Below are 15,874 nucleotides of genomic sequence, written 5' to 3' on the forward strand. Positions count from 1 at the left end.
GTGTGTGCGCGCGCATTTACTACTTGAGATTTTTCCGAGGAAAATCTTCTGTGGTTTTGATGTGTTGACTTTATATTTATATAAATATTTGTTGATAATAGATTGCCTTTAGAATTTAGAATGCCCCCGAATCATTGATTCAATAAGTTAATTAAGGTTGTTTCGTTCTTAATTTTATCCTCCATCTAGAATGGCTTGTTAGACTTGTGTCCTGAAAAAGCATGCTTCCTGCAACTGGAATCGAGAGAGCTTGCAAGTGAGGGATGTGCTGCAGAACATCAAGGAATAGAGAGAGCTTGGAAGGGAGGGATGGGGCACTATCGATTCATATTCCCAATAATGATGACTTGCATGGCCTGTACAACCTCTAATTTATTTAGAAGAAAGTGTGAGGATGTTATGTTGTCACAAATAAACGCTTAAAAGGAGATAAGAAAATTATTTTTAAAAATCTTGTAAGACACATATACTATATACAAATTGTTAAACAAAAAGGACAGTTTAGTGCACAAAGCTCCTGCATATGCAGGACGGAAATGGGACGGATAACAATGCAAATTATGTGTCCACTCAAAGCTTATTCGAGCCTCTTAAGGATTTTATCCAAACATTATCCTCCAGCTATATTCCTAGTAGTGTTAAAGAGGCCTTATATGACGCAAAGGGGGCACAAGCAAAGGGAAATGGGCGTTCTCTACAAAATACAAGGCTGATGGATCCATCGACCGATACAAAGCAAGACTCATGGCGAAAGGTTTTACTCAGATGTATGGCGTAGATTATTTGGAAACTTTCTCACCAGTAGTCAAACTGAATACTGTTATAGTTTTATTGTCTCTTGCAGCAAATTTGGACTGACCCCTACACCAGCTCGACATGAAGAACGCCTTTCTTCATGGCAATCTTGATGAAGAAGTATACATTGACATTCTGCCAAGGTATAGAGGATCTTTCGAGACCAACACTATTTATAAATTGACGCGGGCATTGTATGGGTTGAAACAGTCACCCCAGGCATGGTTTGGTCGATTTAATTCAGCTATAAGAAAGTATGGTTATTGCCAGAGCAATTCTGACCATACACTCTTCCTGAAACACCCACAAGGAAAGGTGATAGCCCTAATAGAATATGTAGATGACATGATAATTATGGGGGATGTTCTAGAGGAGATCTCTAGTCTACAAGGGCAATTGTCTACTGAATTTGAAATGATGAACCTGGGAAGGCTTAAATATTTTCTAGGAATAGAGGTGGTGAGGTCATGAAAAGGCATATTTCTCTCACTACAAGAAAACTGGTTTTTAGTGACGGAAGTATTAGTGATGGATGAAATTTCGTCACTAAAAGTACAGTATTAGTGACGGTTTTTTAGAAACATCACTAATAGTTCGATTATTAGTGACAAAATTTCATCCGTCACTAAAAACCAGTTTCCCCGCTCAAATCATCGCGGGAATCTAATTTTCGCGCAGAAATTATCCCGAGAAAATAATAACAATGCTTTCTGGGGTATTAGTGACAAATTATATCCGTCACTAAAAGTAATTTATTAGTGACGATTAAGTAACCGCCACTACTATTATTGAATTAATAAATAAAAATAATTTAATTAAGAATATTAGTGATTGTTTTGAAAATTCGTCACTAATAGTCAGTTATTACTGACGGTTTAGAGAATTGTCACTAATAGTTTTTTATTTAAAAAATATAAAAATAATTTATTTAACACTATTAATGACGGTTTTGAAAATTCATCACTAATTGTTTTTTATTTAAAAATATAAAAATAATTTATTTAAGAATATTAGTGATGGTTTTGAAAATTCGTCACTAATAGTTTTTTATTTAAAAAATATAAAAATAATTTAGTTTAGAATATTAGTGACAATTTTGAAAATTAGTCACTAATAAAAGGGTATTAGTAACGATTTTTTAAATTCGTCACTAACAGTGTAATTTATTTTTATTTTTTATTTTTAAATGTAATTGTTAGTGACAGTTTCAAAACCATCAATGATACCCTCTCGGACAATTTCACCAATCTCCTAGCTTTCTACTTTCCCAATATCCCTTTTTCCCTCCTCCCTTCTTTCCTCCATTTCTTCTTTAGGTCTTGATTTCTGCCTTTCTGCACGATTTCCGCGCATCCTCTCCAAACTTCCCGCAGCCCTCATTCGAATCGAACGAACAGAGCCCTAGCCCCTTTCGTCGAAGCCTTTCATGAGTTCGTCTTGTACATACGAACCAGTAGGAGCCTTCACGATCCTTTGAACTAGCAGCGTATACTTGTCTGCGAGCCTTCAAACCAGCTGAAAGCCTTTGCGACTTCATGTTTGACCTTCGATCAAGATCATGAGCTCGTTTGCGGTTTTGATTTGATATGTTGTTCGAGTGTGTGAGATCGGCCGTTGGATCTTCTAAATCCATCCATCAACTTGTACTTTTTTGAACATGCACTAAGTCCTTCGAAACCTGTACCTAGCATTAAATCGGCAAAACAAAGCAAGTTCGTGGTCTATCACGTTCTCTTCATGTCTTCTAGCCAATCCCCAATGATGCAAGAAATTATTTGAAAATTTGCAGTTAAGAAGTTCTTCTCCGAATCTCCAGATTTTTTAATCTTTCTTTTTGTCTCATAAAGCATCATACAACTTGCTATTTCTCATGTATTTGCACTCTCCGTTGAATTAATTTTAAGTTCTCTATTGCAATCTCTGTTCCTTGAAACCTGATTTCATTTTGTATGTTTCAGCCAAATGTGGAATTTCACAAAAATAAGCAGAAAACTGATTTCATTTTGTATCCTCTTGAAATCTGAAATTTTGATTGTAAGTTTCACCGAAATTAAGAGTATGCTTGCCACAAATTCAACTATTCTGTTCCAATGAAATTTCCTATAAAAAAGAAAAAGAGCACACAACCCCAATTTTCTAGCATCCTTGCCCTTTTCAGAACCAATAGAACAAATGCTGAAATGCTCCTCCATTGACTTCATGCAACGCCCAACTTTGTCAAGGACTCCAAGTAAACTACTTCGCAAATCCCAAGTAAATAAATAGTGCATAACAAACTGAGAACTTTCTTTGTACTACTCACACACAAAAGCAGTCATCTGTAGTAGATTGGTGGTGTTTACTCAATTAACGACCAATATTCAAACAAACACCTTTATCCCATAAGTGACTTCAGCTCCTCATATAGTGAGTAGTATTCGGTAGAAACCAAGTTAGCCAACCAAACAATTTTTAGATCAGTTCTGTTAATTTTTTAATTAGGTCTGATCAGTATGAATTTTTTAATATTTCAGTTTTTCAATTTCAATTTTTGTTTTTTTTTTTGTTTTTTTTTTTTTGAAGCTATTTCAAATTCGGTTAACATAATTTAACTGACTATTACACACATAGAAACACATTTTAAAGTTTTTAACCGACTAGCCCCCAATTCCACAAATCCCCATTTCTGCATTTGTCCAATTTCCTTTAACCCCTTCTATCCCATTTCCTGCTCTTGAGCCTAGACAATGTAGCCTTTGTCAACCACCTCAAATCCTAAATGTAATCTTAGGTAATCTTAAATCTTATAATGTAACGAGATTTCCACACGGTCTTACAATTTTCACAAATAAGTCAACATGAACAACTCATTTGAATCTCTTTATTGACATTTCCAAGATCTTGCTTCAACACCAAATTCCCCCCAAAACCGGCCTCACATTAATTACAGATAGAAAGAAGAAAGAAAAAAGAAAAGAAAAGAAAAGAAAAGAAAAGAAATGAAGAACCATTGGACATCTAAACTTGTTTGCTTTCCTACTCATTTATGATCCTGCTGAATCCATCCATCTTCCCATGCTGAAAAATTTTGCGCATTCTTTGATCGGCCGACAGCCTCTAACCATTGCATTGTATCATTCAAAGGTATGAAAAAGATTATAACATGTTTATCTTAACTAATGATCAACCTTAAGGTTGTGACACAGGAAATCTTATATGTAATCTTAGATAATCTTAAATCTTATGTAATCGTATATGTAATCTTAGTTAATCATCGCCCCTTTTCTTCTCATTCACTTCTTTGTTTTCCTCGTATAACCTCTAAGAACATTTGGATCTGTTTTTCTCATTGGAGCATTATTTGGTGTGCTTTACAAGTGCCTAAATCATATTATTGCCCTTCCCTTATCTTATTTTCTATCGGGTACCACCTAGAAACTTTAACTCAGGATATTTTTTGTTATACTTTTTCTCGTAATGATAGTTAATTTTTTTTTTAGGAATGTTTTTGAATATGAAACAAATGGGAAAGATAGCGATTAAGAGTGTGCTTTTTAAAGGGCGGGGGTTGTTTCTTGACATGGGAGTAGACTTGGCAACAAATATTGGATCGTATAATCTGTGGTAGATTAGGAGGTTATTGGACGAACAAATTATAATTCATATCCAATTCAACTAAGTGGTGGTTCAAATTGAATAATCCATGGTGGTTGGTGGGTAATCTTTCTTCCTAAGAATAAATTATTTCCCATAGTGGATAACTTATTTCATAACATAATAATTGACCATGTGTGTGGTAAATTATAAACTATTTACTAAATAGGAAACTTAACTATTCTTAAAACTACAATCATGAATGTAAAATTCATCTAAATTTAAATAGAAAAAAATTATTCTTATAACATAATTCTAAAAATTTGACAAGATTTCACAATTTTCAAAATGTATTTTCCATATAAATTTAAATATAAAAAGCATAAATATTTTAAAATTAATTGTTGGACAAATTGACTATTAATGTTTCTTAATAACTTCAAACCATGAAAGTTTTCATTGCAATTTGTACAAATCTAAATTGGTACAGGCATATTGATCATTAACTCAAAGTTTTCAATAATTAAATCCTTGGGGAGCTCAAGTGTGGGGGAGGCAGGATGAAGGATTGGAGGGATTCCAAAATTAGGTCACGGGTGAAGATTAACTAAGATTACATATAAGAGTTAAGATTACCTAAGATTCCAAAACTAGACACGAAGGAATAGAATCCAAGACTTAGATCTCTTGCACATTGATCTTTTCAATAACAAAAATGGAGAAAAAAAAATAGCATTATACACACCCTTCCTAAGTGATGGTATTGAAATTTAGTAGGTTTGAAATTTAGTATTTTTTTTTTAAAGTTAATTTTGAAAGTTAAAATTTAAAAAAGAAATTAAAATTATGGAGTTGAGTTCAATGGAGTTGAAATAAGGGCTATGGGAAGTTAATTATAGATAATGCGATTAGGGTACAAATAAGTTGAGACAATTGGATATTTATCATGTCTAAACTTGTTAAATTTTTAATTGGACTAGAGTTTGAGTCTAACTTGAATTTTCTTGCTCAAACTAATGGGATTGAGTAATTTTAATTTAAACACGAATACATATAAGCATATGAACATGGAGCAATGTGGTGAATGGAGATGTTGTTGTGCTAGCATCCTTCTATTATTTTGATAATAGCAACTTTTCCACGTGAATGAGCCTCTCCCACTTTTACATCATAGAGAGATATTTTGTGAAATAAAAATTCAAAAATAACTATAGAATAAAAGGTAAAAAGACTAAAAATAGATGAAGCTAAGAAAACTATAAAACTCTTAAGTTCAGTGAAACGCAAATTAATTTCTATATCTTCATTCTTGTTTAAGCCTTTAAAAATAAGCCTACTACTATATAAGAAAATCCTACTTAAGACTTTCTGCTCTTATTGAAATTATATTGCATCTCTTGTGAAATATTGGATTGAGTTGTCATATTGGTTGTGAATATGTCTTCTGCATGACTGATGCAGATTTGTGTATTGCATACTGGTAGTGAATCTAGGTTCTCACATGCTCTTATATATAAACTCGTTTTTAGGTAATTTTTTTTTTTTTGGAAATGTTCACTTTACAATCGACATGCTGCCGAAATTTTGTTAAAAACTTTTCCAAAATATGAGATAATAGATGTTGAAGTATATAACTGTATAAGCACCCAAATGAGATGAGTAATGTTCTTGGAACCACAAATAGCTATTACTTGTTGGAAATCAAGCTCAAAAGAGGAAACTATGTCCATAATTTTGGAAATTTTCCCATTTAGTGTGATAAGAAATGATGCGATATAAGAAATATAACCTCATTTAGGGTTATTTTAAGAAACAATCATTGCAAAATTTAAATTGTAACGAAGCATCTGAGCAAATGTTTGTGTATAAGACGAGCTAAACAAGTTGTAATTTTATTCTTTTGTTATAGGTTGTTATATTTAATGACAATAATTTATTTTAAAATTGATTGCAATAAATCTTCAAAGAACAATGCATAAAAGACTAGTGACAAGACAAGAATTAAATGCCATGTGAGTAAAATGTCAAATTAATTACTGTCATTTCATGTGTTCATTGAAGCCTATACCCATTCAAGAATGGTTATTATATATTCATGCCTAATTGTACATGTGAGACAAATCAATTGTTAAAATTCAATAGATTATTAGTCATACTATGTAAACTAATAACCCATTGAACATGCTAATTATTTATTTCATTTACCATTAGTAATTTTTGTATTTCAACCATTCTTGAATTGTCCAATGTGGACAGTTTAGGAATTTGTATTTACAGTGTTGTCATCGTTCACCCTTTGTTCATTGTCATTACATATTTCAAGCGCGTCTCTACTTGTGTTCTCTGGGTGCATAGTGGGGTGTCGTGAAAATTTGGTAGTGATGGAAAACTAGCAACATTTTCACTTCCCCCATCTCGTTTATTTGGAGAGTCAAGCGAAGATGCTACCGAAATTTTTAATGACTATGACGAAGGAATTTGAGTGATTGATTGCAATGTAAATGCAACATTCCTGATTGGGATATGATTCGTACCCTTTAGATGGAAGGTTGTTGATTTTAAGATTCACGATGCATGCGTTATAAATATTACAAGAATGTAATCAACACCATTTACTTGAACATGTTATAGGGTAATTAATGAACATGGATCAGAGTTGGATGAACGGTCGGGGTAGGTTTTTGTCAAAATACGTGAAAGGGATACATGATTTCATAGAGTTCACACGTCCTCGTACAAACAAAACCAGTAGAACAAGGTGTGCTTGCAAGAAATGTCAAAACATAACATTCAAACACATTGATAAAAGGCACACAACATGGGTGTTCCACGGTGAAGATTACCCAGTTTAGAGCGATGATGATGACAATGAAGATGAGGGGGCATATATAATAGGCAGTGATACACGTTCAGAAGGGTTAATCAAAATGTTAGGTGACTTGCAAAGGGGGATTACAGTGGACACGGGCGATGTCGGTGTGGCGCTTACTGGTGATGGATCTACTTCAGGATGTACCATACCTTGCGAACCTAGTACATTAAATCAACTCAGTAAACCATTTTTTAATCTCACGAGGGATGCACGAGTGCCCCTACATCCAAACTGTACAAAGTTCTTAAACTTTGAGTTCCGAATAAAGTTATTTCATGCAAGGACAATGCATGAGTTATCTCAGAATGCATTCAACATGCATTTAAACCTCATTAAAGCGACACTTCCTGATGGTGAAATACTTCCGAAGTTCTTTTATGAGGCGAAAACATACATGTGTAAATTGGGTCTCGGTTACACTCCAATACATGCGTGTAGGTATGATTGGCACTCTTTTATGGTGAACATGAAAGTGCGAATAAGTGCCCAGAATGTGATGAACTGAAGTATAAAACTAATCATAAGAAGGGTAAAAAAATCCCCAAAATTTTTTTGCTATATTTTCCATTAATCCCGCAACTGCAACAATTGTATTTGTGCAAAAAGACTACTGCGGATATGAGATGACAACAAAAGAAATGTCTTCAAGATGGAAACACCATTAGCCATCCAGTGGACTCCAAAGCTTGGGCCAATTTTGATAAAATGCATCTTTAGTTTGCTAGTGATCCTCACAAACTTAGACTTAGCCTTACTTCAGATGGGTTCAATCCTTTTAGTAACATGAACAACCCATATAACATGCGACCATTTATGATGATGTCATATAATATGTCGCCATGGCGATGTATGAAAGAACCCTTCATTTATATGTCTCTACTTATTCTTGAACCAAGGGCCTTTGGTAATGATATTGATATTTACCCGCGTCCGTTAATTGATGAGTTGAAAGAACTATGGGAAAAAGGAGTGGAGACATTCGATGTGGAAACCGGGGCAACATTTTGGATGCATGCTACAGTGTTGTGGATAATTAATGATTTTCCTTCTTATGGCAACCTGTTAGGTTGGAGCACAAAACGTTACTTAGTATGCCCAGCTTGTAATAAGGATGCTGGGTCCTTATCCTTGAATCATGGACGCAAGTTATGTTTTATGTGTCATCGTCGTTTTCTACGACCTAGACATCCTCGACAAACTCGTGGCGTCAAAGGCCTTAATTGAAAACCTGAACAAAGGTTGTAGCCAAAGCGACTAAGTGGGGAAGAGATATTAAACCAGTTCAGGATGATTGGAGATGTGAAATTTGGGAAACCAACAACCAGTAGAAAAAGAAAACATGCTAAGTAGGAGTTGAATTGGACAAAAAGAAGCATCTTCTTCGAGTTGTCATACTAGAAAGATCTTCCACTATGCCACAACTAAAATGTCATGCACATCGAAAAGAACATTTGTGAAAATATCATATGTACATTGCTGGATATAAATGGGAAGACAAAGGACACTGCAAATGCTCACCGAGATTGGGAAGATATAGGAATACGGCTCGAGTTGCATCTGATTCGTAATGGGGACAAACTTCTAATGCCATCGGCCTATTACACATTTTCAAAGGATGAGAAGAATAATTTCTTCAAATAGTTGAAATCAGTGAAGTTCCCTGGTGGATATATATCAAACATAGCTCGATGCATAAGCACGAAGGAAGGGAAGATTGTAGGAATGAAAAGTCATGACTGTCACGTCCTTTTGCAACGAGTTCTACCCATTTTTCTTGGTGGACACTTGACTGATGATGTTCGCTCAGTGCTAATTGAGCTGGGGATCTTCTTCCAACAATTGTGCTCCAAGAAATTAACCATTAATGTACTTGAGTAGTTAGAGGAGAACATCGTGATCATACTATGCAAGCTGGAGAAAATATTTCTACTAGCATTCTTCGATGTAATGGTCAACATAACCGTCCATTTACCAAGGGAGGTCATAATTAGAGGACCGGTGCAATAACATTAGATGTATCCTATTGAGAGGTAAATTAAAAATTCCTTATACAATGTTCACGTGATTTCCTCACTTTCTTTGTACGTAGAAGTCACTAATGTTATGTAAAATGTATAGGTTCTTGTCCACTTTGAAGGGGTATGTGCGCAATAAGGCATGACCGGAAGGTTCAATTATTGAGGCATACATTGATAGTAAATGTCTTGCATTTTGATTAATGTATCTACATAATAATGTGTAATGACCTACTATTAATTCTATATTTTTTTTTTCTATTTGTAAATCATAATATCGTCTGTCTGAAATACTGATAATAGTATCCCAAGCTCAGAAGAGCACTGAGGAATTTATGTAAATCATACACATCTAAGTAGCGGTACACAAAACTTGGAACTGCTATATACAATACTAGAGAACTATAAAGCTCTGAAATATAATTACAACACAAAACACCCAGTGACAACATCCAAAAAAATCTACCCCAAATCACTGGCATAAAAAATACACCTACCTTTCCAATTAGGGCAGCTCAAGACAATCTCTAACCATGAGCCTGATTTGCTCGTCTAGCGGGATCTCCTAAAAAATAATAAGTCATTGGGATGAGACAACGCTCAGTAAATGGAAATATGCTATTACTAGTGTGTGGCGACTGAGTTAATCATTTAAAATACTGAAATAATACTAATATTGTAATCTGAGAAAACTGATAAACTATACAGAGTATATATCTATCATGTAATCTTTAAAATATAACTATGTATCTGAGTTTGCTATCTAAAGGTACAGCTAATATAATAATATAAACTGCTGTTATGTGATATATATGTACATAGGAAGTTCTGCTATACCCTGGGATCTGTATATCATGATATGTCCCCTCATGATAGGGTTGTGCGGCCCGTAGGCTGACTTACTTTGGTCGGCCCTCCAGGTAAGTCAATCTCCATCATCTGCCAATCTGTAATGATCTATATAGATCCTAGCCCATTGAAATCACTCGGGGCCATCTCAAACCTCTGTCATCGTCTAACCAGCTACCTCAACCCAGCATGTTGGGGGCACTGCAAATCTCTCATAACACGGTTAGAAGAAATCCACATACTATCTAGGTCATGTGGTTGCACGTGTCTGAAACTAGCAACAGTACCGTGCTCTGCTGTAAATATATCTATCTGTAATTTCCACAGGGATATGATATCGTGTAATACTGTATACATATTTAAATATATAATCATATTGCTCCTTTTAACATGATTTCAAAAACAACCATAACACAATAATTCTGAGTTGTACAATCTGAAATATCTGACTGAAATATATATATTATCTATCTGTAATGTGTTTTCTATCTGTACTATCTGTAATATCTGTATAAAATATCTCACTACAAAAAAACTGATTTTTAGTGACGAAAGTATTAGTAACGAATTCAATTTCGTCACTAAAAGTCGGTATTAGTGACAGTTTTTAAAAACCGTCATTGATAGTCTAAGCATTAGTGATGGTTTTATCAGCCGTCACTAATACGACACTATTAGTGACGGTTTTAATACCGTCACTAATACTTTCATTACTAAAAACAACATGGTAAAAAAAATTTCGTGTGAAAATTTTTCTAGAAAAATATTAGCGACGATTCTAGGGTATTAGTGACGATTTTGAAACTGTCATTACTAGTGTTTTTATTTAAAAAAATTAGTTAAGGGTATTAGTGATGGTTTTGAAACCGTCACTACTAGTGTTTTTATTTAAAAAATATTAAAAAAGAAATAGTTAAGGGTATTAGTGACGGTTCGGGAGAACCGTCACTAATAGTGTTTTTATTTAAAAATTTTTAAAAAGAAATAGTTAAGGGTATTAGTGACGGTTCGGGAGAATCATCACTAATAAGGGGTTATTAGTGATGGTTTTGAAACCATCACTACTAGTATTTTTATTTAAAAAATATTAAAAAAGAAATAGTTAAGGGTATTAGTGACGGTTCTCCCAAACCATCACTAATAAAGGGTTACTAGTGACGGTTTTGAAACTATCACTACTAGTGTTTTTATTTAAAAAATATTAAAAAAGAAAGAGTTAAGGGTATTAGTGACGGTTCGGGAGAACCATCACTAATAAGGGGTTATTAGTAATGGTTTTGAAACCATCACTAATTGTGTTTTTATTTAAAAATTTTTTAAAAAGAAATAGTGACTCACTCGAAAAATGAGCAGCTCGAAAGCTATCCCAAGTATAGGAGTTCTGTCGTGTAATATTAAGCCCAAGGGCTAGATCGTCTCCTCAGGGAATGCGTTTAATCTCAGATTTTACGTTCTTCCAATCGAAATTAAAAATGCACTGAACTCAGTTCAGATTCGGGTTTTTCAAGATTGTTCAATTTCGTTCTTAACAAATTAAATGACACGCGATTTAAAGTCCTAAAACTAGCACGCACAAAATTAAATAACAATAAAGGAAACCCTAGGCTACTCAAGGAAATACCAAAGCATATTAACTAAAAATGGAAACTTTAAACATGGAATTAAAATTACGCTATGGAAACTTAATCGGATCTAACACACACACACTAAAAATTGGATCTTTAACCAAAATAATAGCTCAAACCACAATCACAATTTAAACACGAAACAAGCAAAAATTTAACACATAAACGATAACAAAGAAAATAATGGAAACACAAGAAATCAAACTAGACTTAATTAAAAAAACTAAATTAAAACTCCCACTAATTAGGTAAACATATAAATAAATTTGACAAGAAATAAACACTTGACAATGTCCAACTTAAAAAGAAATTTCAAATAACATTTAAAAAAAACTGAACTTTATTTAGTAATTAAAGACTAAACAAAAATAAATAAAAGTGTGAGAGAGAGAGAGTAAAACAGAGGGAGGCTCTCGGGTCTGCTGTAAATTGGCCGGGAAGGCTGCTGTGGAGGAAGGGTGCTCGGGATGGTGGCTTTGTAGTGCTGCTGCTGCTGTGTTATCGGGTTGGAAACTGTTGCAGGGGCTGTTTTGTGGAGTTTCTGCTGGTTGTCACAGCCGGAGAAGATGCTGGCCTGGGCTGAGCTGCTGTGTGTGCTGTGTTGCAGAGAAATTTCAGCTGAGGAGGACTGCTATGGTGGTGTTTCTCAGCTGCGGGAAGAGGAGAGGAGGCCGGCCATGTACAGAGGGATTTCAGCAGGAAAACAGAGGATGAAAAAAAAGGAAAAGGAGAAGAAGAAACGAGAAGGAGAAAGCTAGAGAGAGAGCTGAAAAGAAAGACAAGACAAGGAAAGATTAAAGAAGAAGAAGAAAAATAATAAGGAGAAGAGAAGAAGAAGAAGAAGAAGAAGAAGAAGAAGAAGAAGAAGAAGAAGAAGGGGAAGAAGAAGAAGAGAAGAGGAGAGCAGAGGAGAGCCCTCCGGGCTGCCTTCCCCAAAAGAAGAAGGAGGAAGAGAAGATTTAAAGGGGATGGGGAAAAGCCCTATGACCCGAATTACCCAACCCGACCCGTTTGCAACGGGTTGACCCGGCAACTTGACTTTTTCATTTTTTTAATTCTCTGTTCGTTGCAAATTCTGTTCTTCTGGAGCTCGTATCTCACAAAACTCAAAACACAAAAGTTGTAGATGATCCTTTCCTCTTTCTCCATAAATTTGAATCGTCTCGATCGGAGCTCGGATGGAAAAGTTATACGTGAAATACGAACAGGTGTTGGTTTTGATTCCCGGGATTTTTTCCTGCGACAAAAAATTACCAAAACTTCATAAATAATGCAATAAAGTTCAAGAATAATAATTTTGGCACTTTTTTAAAATATTGAACAAATTTGGACATTTAATTAAAAATATAAACCGTAAAGCCCGGGTTAAATGCCCAATTACGCAGTTTTGGTGCGTAATCACACCCCCCAACTAACGTTTTGCTAGTCTCTAGCAAATGACGTGAATGAATCTCTGGGCGGTGCCTACAACTACAAACTCCCGTAATCATGAAATCAATGCACATGCGACAATATTATACCACTTCACATACAAACATAACTGAATTTCACACAAGCTCGTTCATATTCAATGCACATGACTCCAAAGCACGTCACTCATGCAAGTTTCATCATTTATATGTCATTTAAGAGTAGTATACTCACATGAAGTTAATCAGTGGCACATTCAGAGTTAATGCAATCATATAAGTTCGAGTATAAACAGGTAAACTCTCGAAGTGTGTGTGATGTGCGTGACTCAGTACACCTAGGATACCAATGAACACCTACAGAACGGTCGCTTTGACTCGGCCTAACTGGTGTACCCTCAAAAACACTCAAAGAAAATGGGTTCACTCATCATATGTGAGGAGGAGTGTCGCGATCAAACATCCCACATATTAAAAGGAACAAAGCTAAGTATATGGAGTGGACTAGTCTGGAAAGGATCTAGCCTATCTATGAGGTGTCGGGTCCTTCACCCTAATATCTTCTCACCTACTCGCCATATCCAACTGAGACCACCCTAGATCAACTTACTCACAAACTTGTCGTGAATACGTCTGAGGCATTAACCGGTTGAAGAATCTTCATACGTGGAAAATATGTGTCGTCCTTGTCTTTTTGTGGTATGTATTTAGGCCGACATTGACATTTCATTTCATGCGCATGTATATTGCTTATTCTTTTTTCTGCTCATTCTTTATTTTCTGTCTTTTCTTGAGCAATAAGGACAATATTACACTTCTTTTGTAATCTTCATACCATCAATGGGAATTGAGCTCGAATAGGAGTTCATGAATTAAGTCTATCTCTAGGGGTGGCTCAGCCTTCACATCTTGAGTAGGCTACAAGACTTAGGTTTCTATCTCCCCATTAGGTGTCACCTCTAGGCTAGCAAATCAAAAATAAAGACTAGTGTACAAGGAATCATCCAAAAAAATAGAATTGAGTTCTATGAACTCTGATTTGATATTAACGCTCAAAAGGACGATAAATAGCTCAAGAATATCTCACAAAGGTGTCATAGTCGCCACGGGTGCTCTCTCAGTGCTCACAGGAAACCCTAAGTGCAATGAATCACGTGAATATGCTTATTCAGCCTCGTGAGATGCCGTGTAAATACAGGAAATTATATAGTTAAATTAACACGAATGTACTACCAATCGATTCTTCATGGAGTCATAAGATCATATAAAGAGAAAACTACGCATGATTGACTCAAGTGTGTCATTCTTAAGTTATACGCAAGTATGTGAAGGGTACACATAGTGTTAAGCATGACATAGTGCAATGTAATTCCTTAGTGCTCCTCTTTTCTTTCTCTCTTTCTTTTTGATTTTTTTTTAATTTTTTTTGTTTTTTAATTTTTTTTTGTTTTTTTTTTTTTTTGAAATATAAAACCCAGTACGTGTACATGCACGGTGTTACATGCGAATGCTTATCCCCCCCCCAACTAAAATGGAACATTGTCCTCAATGTGAAAGCATAGGGGAAATAGAAAGGACTGTGCACGGGGAAAGTAAAACGTACCTGAGTGGTGAAATAACAAAAATCGAACTACGAGAAAATGGTCCTGAAAACTAACTAAAAATAAAATAAAATAAAATAAAAGGAAAACAAGGGAAAGAAAAACATCACAATTGTTTGGTGGAGGCTCAGGAGGAATTTCGTCTGGTGGCCGCAGGTCTATAAATTGCATCGGTGGGTCTCCAAATTTGAGCCGCCACAGTGGATCAGTCTTCATTCCTGCACGAAAATCAGCCTCAAATGAATAAATGCATGTCAAAATACCAAACAATACGTGTGCAGGTTGACCCTCGTGTGTGGATAAGAAAGGGTCTTTATTCAACATTGTGTCCAGGAAATGTGCTTCTTTACGAACTAACAGTTGAGAGAAAGTGATCGAAATAATTACCTGCAGTTCTTCAGAAGCATTAACATTAAAGGTTTTACCTGGTTCTTTGAAAATTATATGCTCACCAGACTGGTCACCCTCTTTATCGGGTGTACATATCATCATACCACTACAAGAGTCTACCCCCACATTAGGCTCCTTAACATCTAATTCAGGTGGGAGTGACGGTTTCATGATTTCTGAGTTCGGAGTATTAGGTACCACAGGTTGGTACTTCGTATGAGTATCAGTCTCCTCATCAACTAACTGCTCCGCTTCTAGCCCCGTTTTCTCTGATTTTTCTTTGACCTCTTCTGGTTCAGCCATGACTTCTAGTGCTGGGACAACTGTTTGTTCGACGATGAGCCTCTCAGGTTGGGGAAATTCTTTTTCGCTTCTTAAAGTGATGGCGGCCTCTGCTGCTTCAAAGAGATCATCGTGCATTTGTTGTTGTGGTTGCTGGTACTCTTGAGGACTAGGCTGAGGTTCTGCGAGCAATTCTTCGTTTTCTAAGATATCCAACTGCGTGCCTATTGCATTAATGGTGTCCCGCAATTCATTATTATGATCGACTTGAGTTTGCATGAATTGTTGGAGCATGTTCGCCATCTGTGTTATGCTATCCTCAAAAAGGTCTGACGACGTACAGCTCGGAGGGATCTGTTGTGGCTGATATTGAGGCGGAGGAATATCTGGGCAGTTTGGTGGTTCATATGCATCACCACCACTAATTGTGCTGATAGGATGTGCAGTCATGGGTGCCTGAGTG

Source organism: Malania oleifera, chromosome 4, assembly GCF_029873635.1.
Source record: "Malania oleifera isolate guangnan ecotype guangnan chromosome 4, ASM2987363v1, whole genome shotgun sequence".
Lineage (NCBI taxonomy): Eukaryota > Viridiplantae > Streptophyta > Magnoliopsida > Santalales > Ximeniaceae > Malania > Malania oleifera.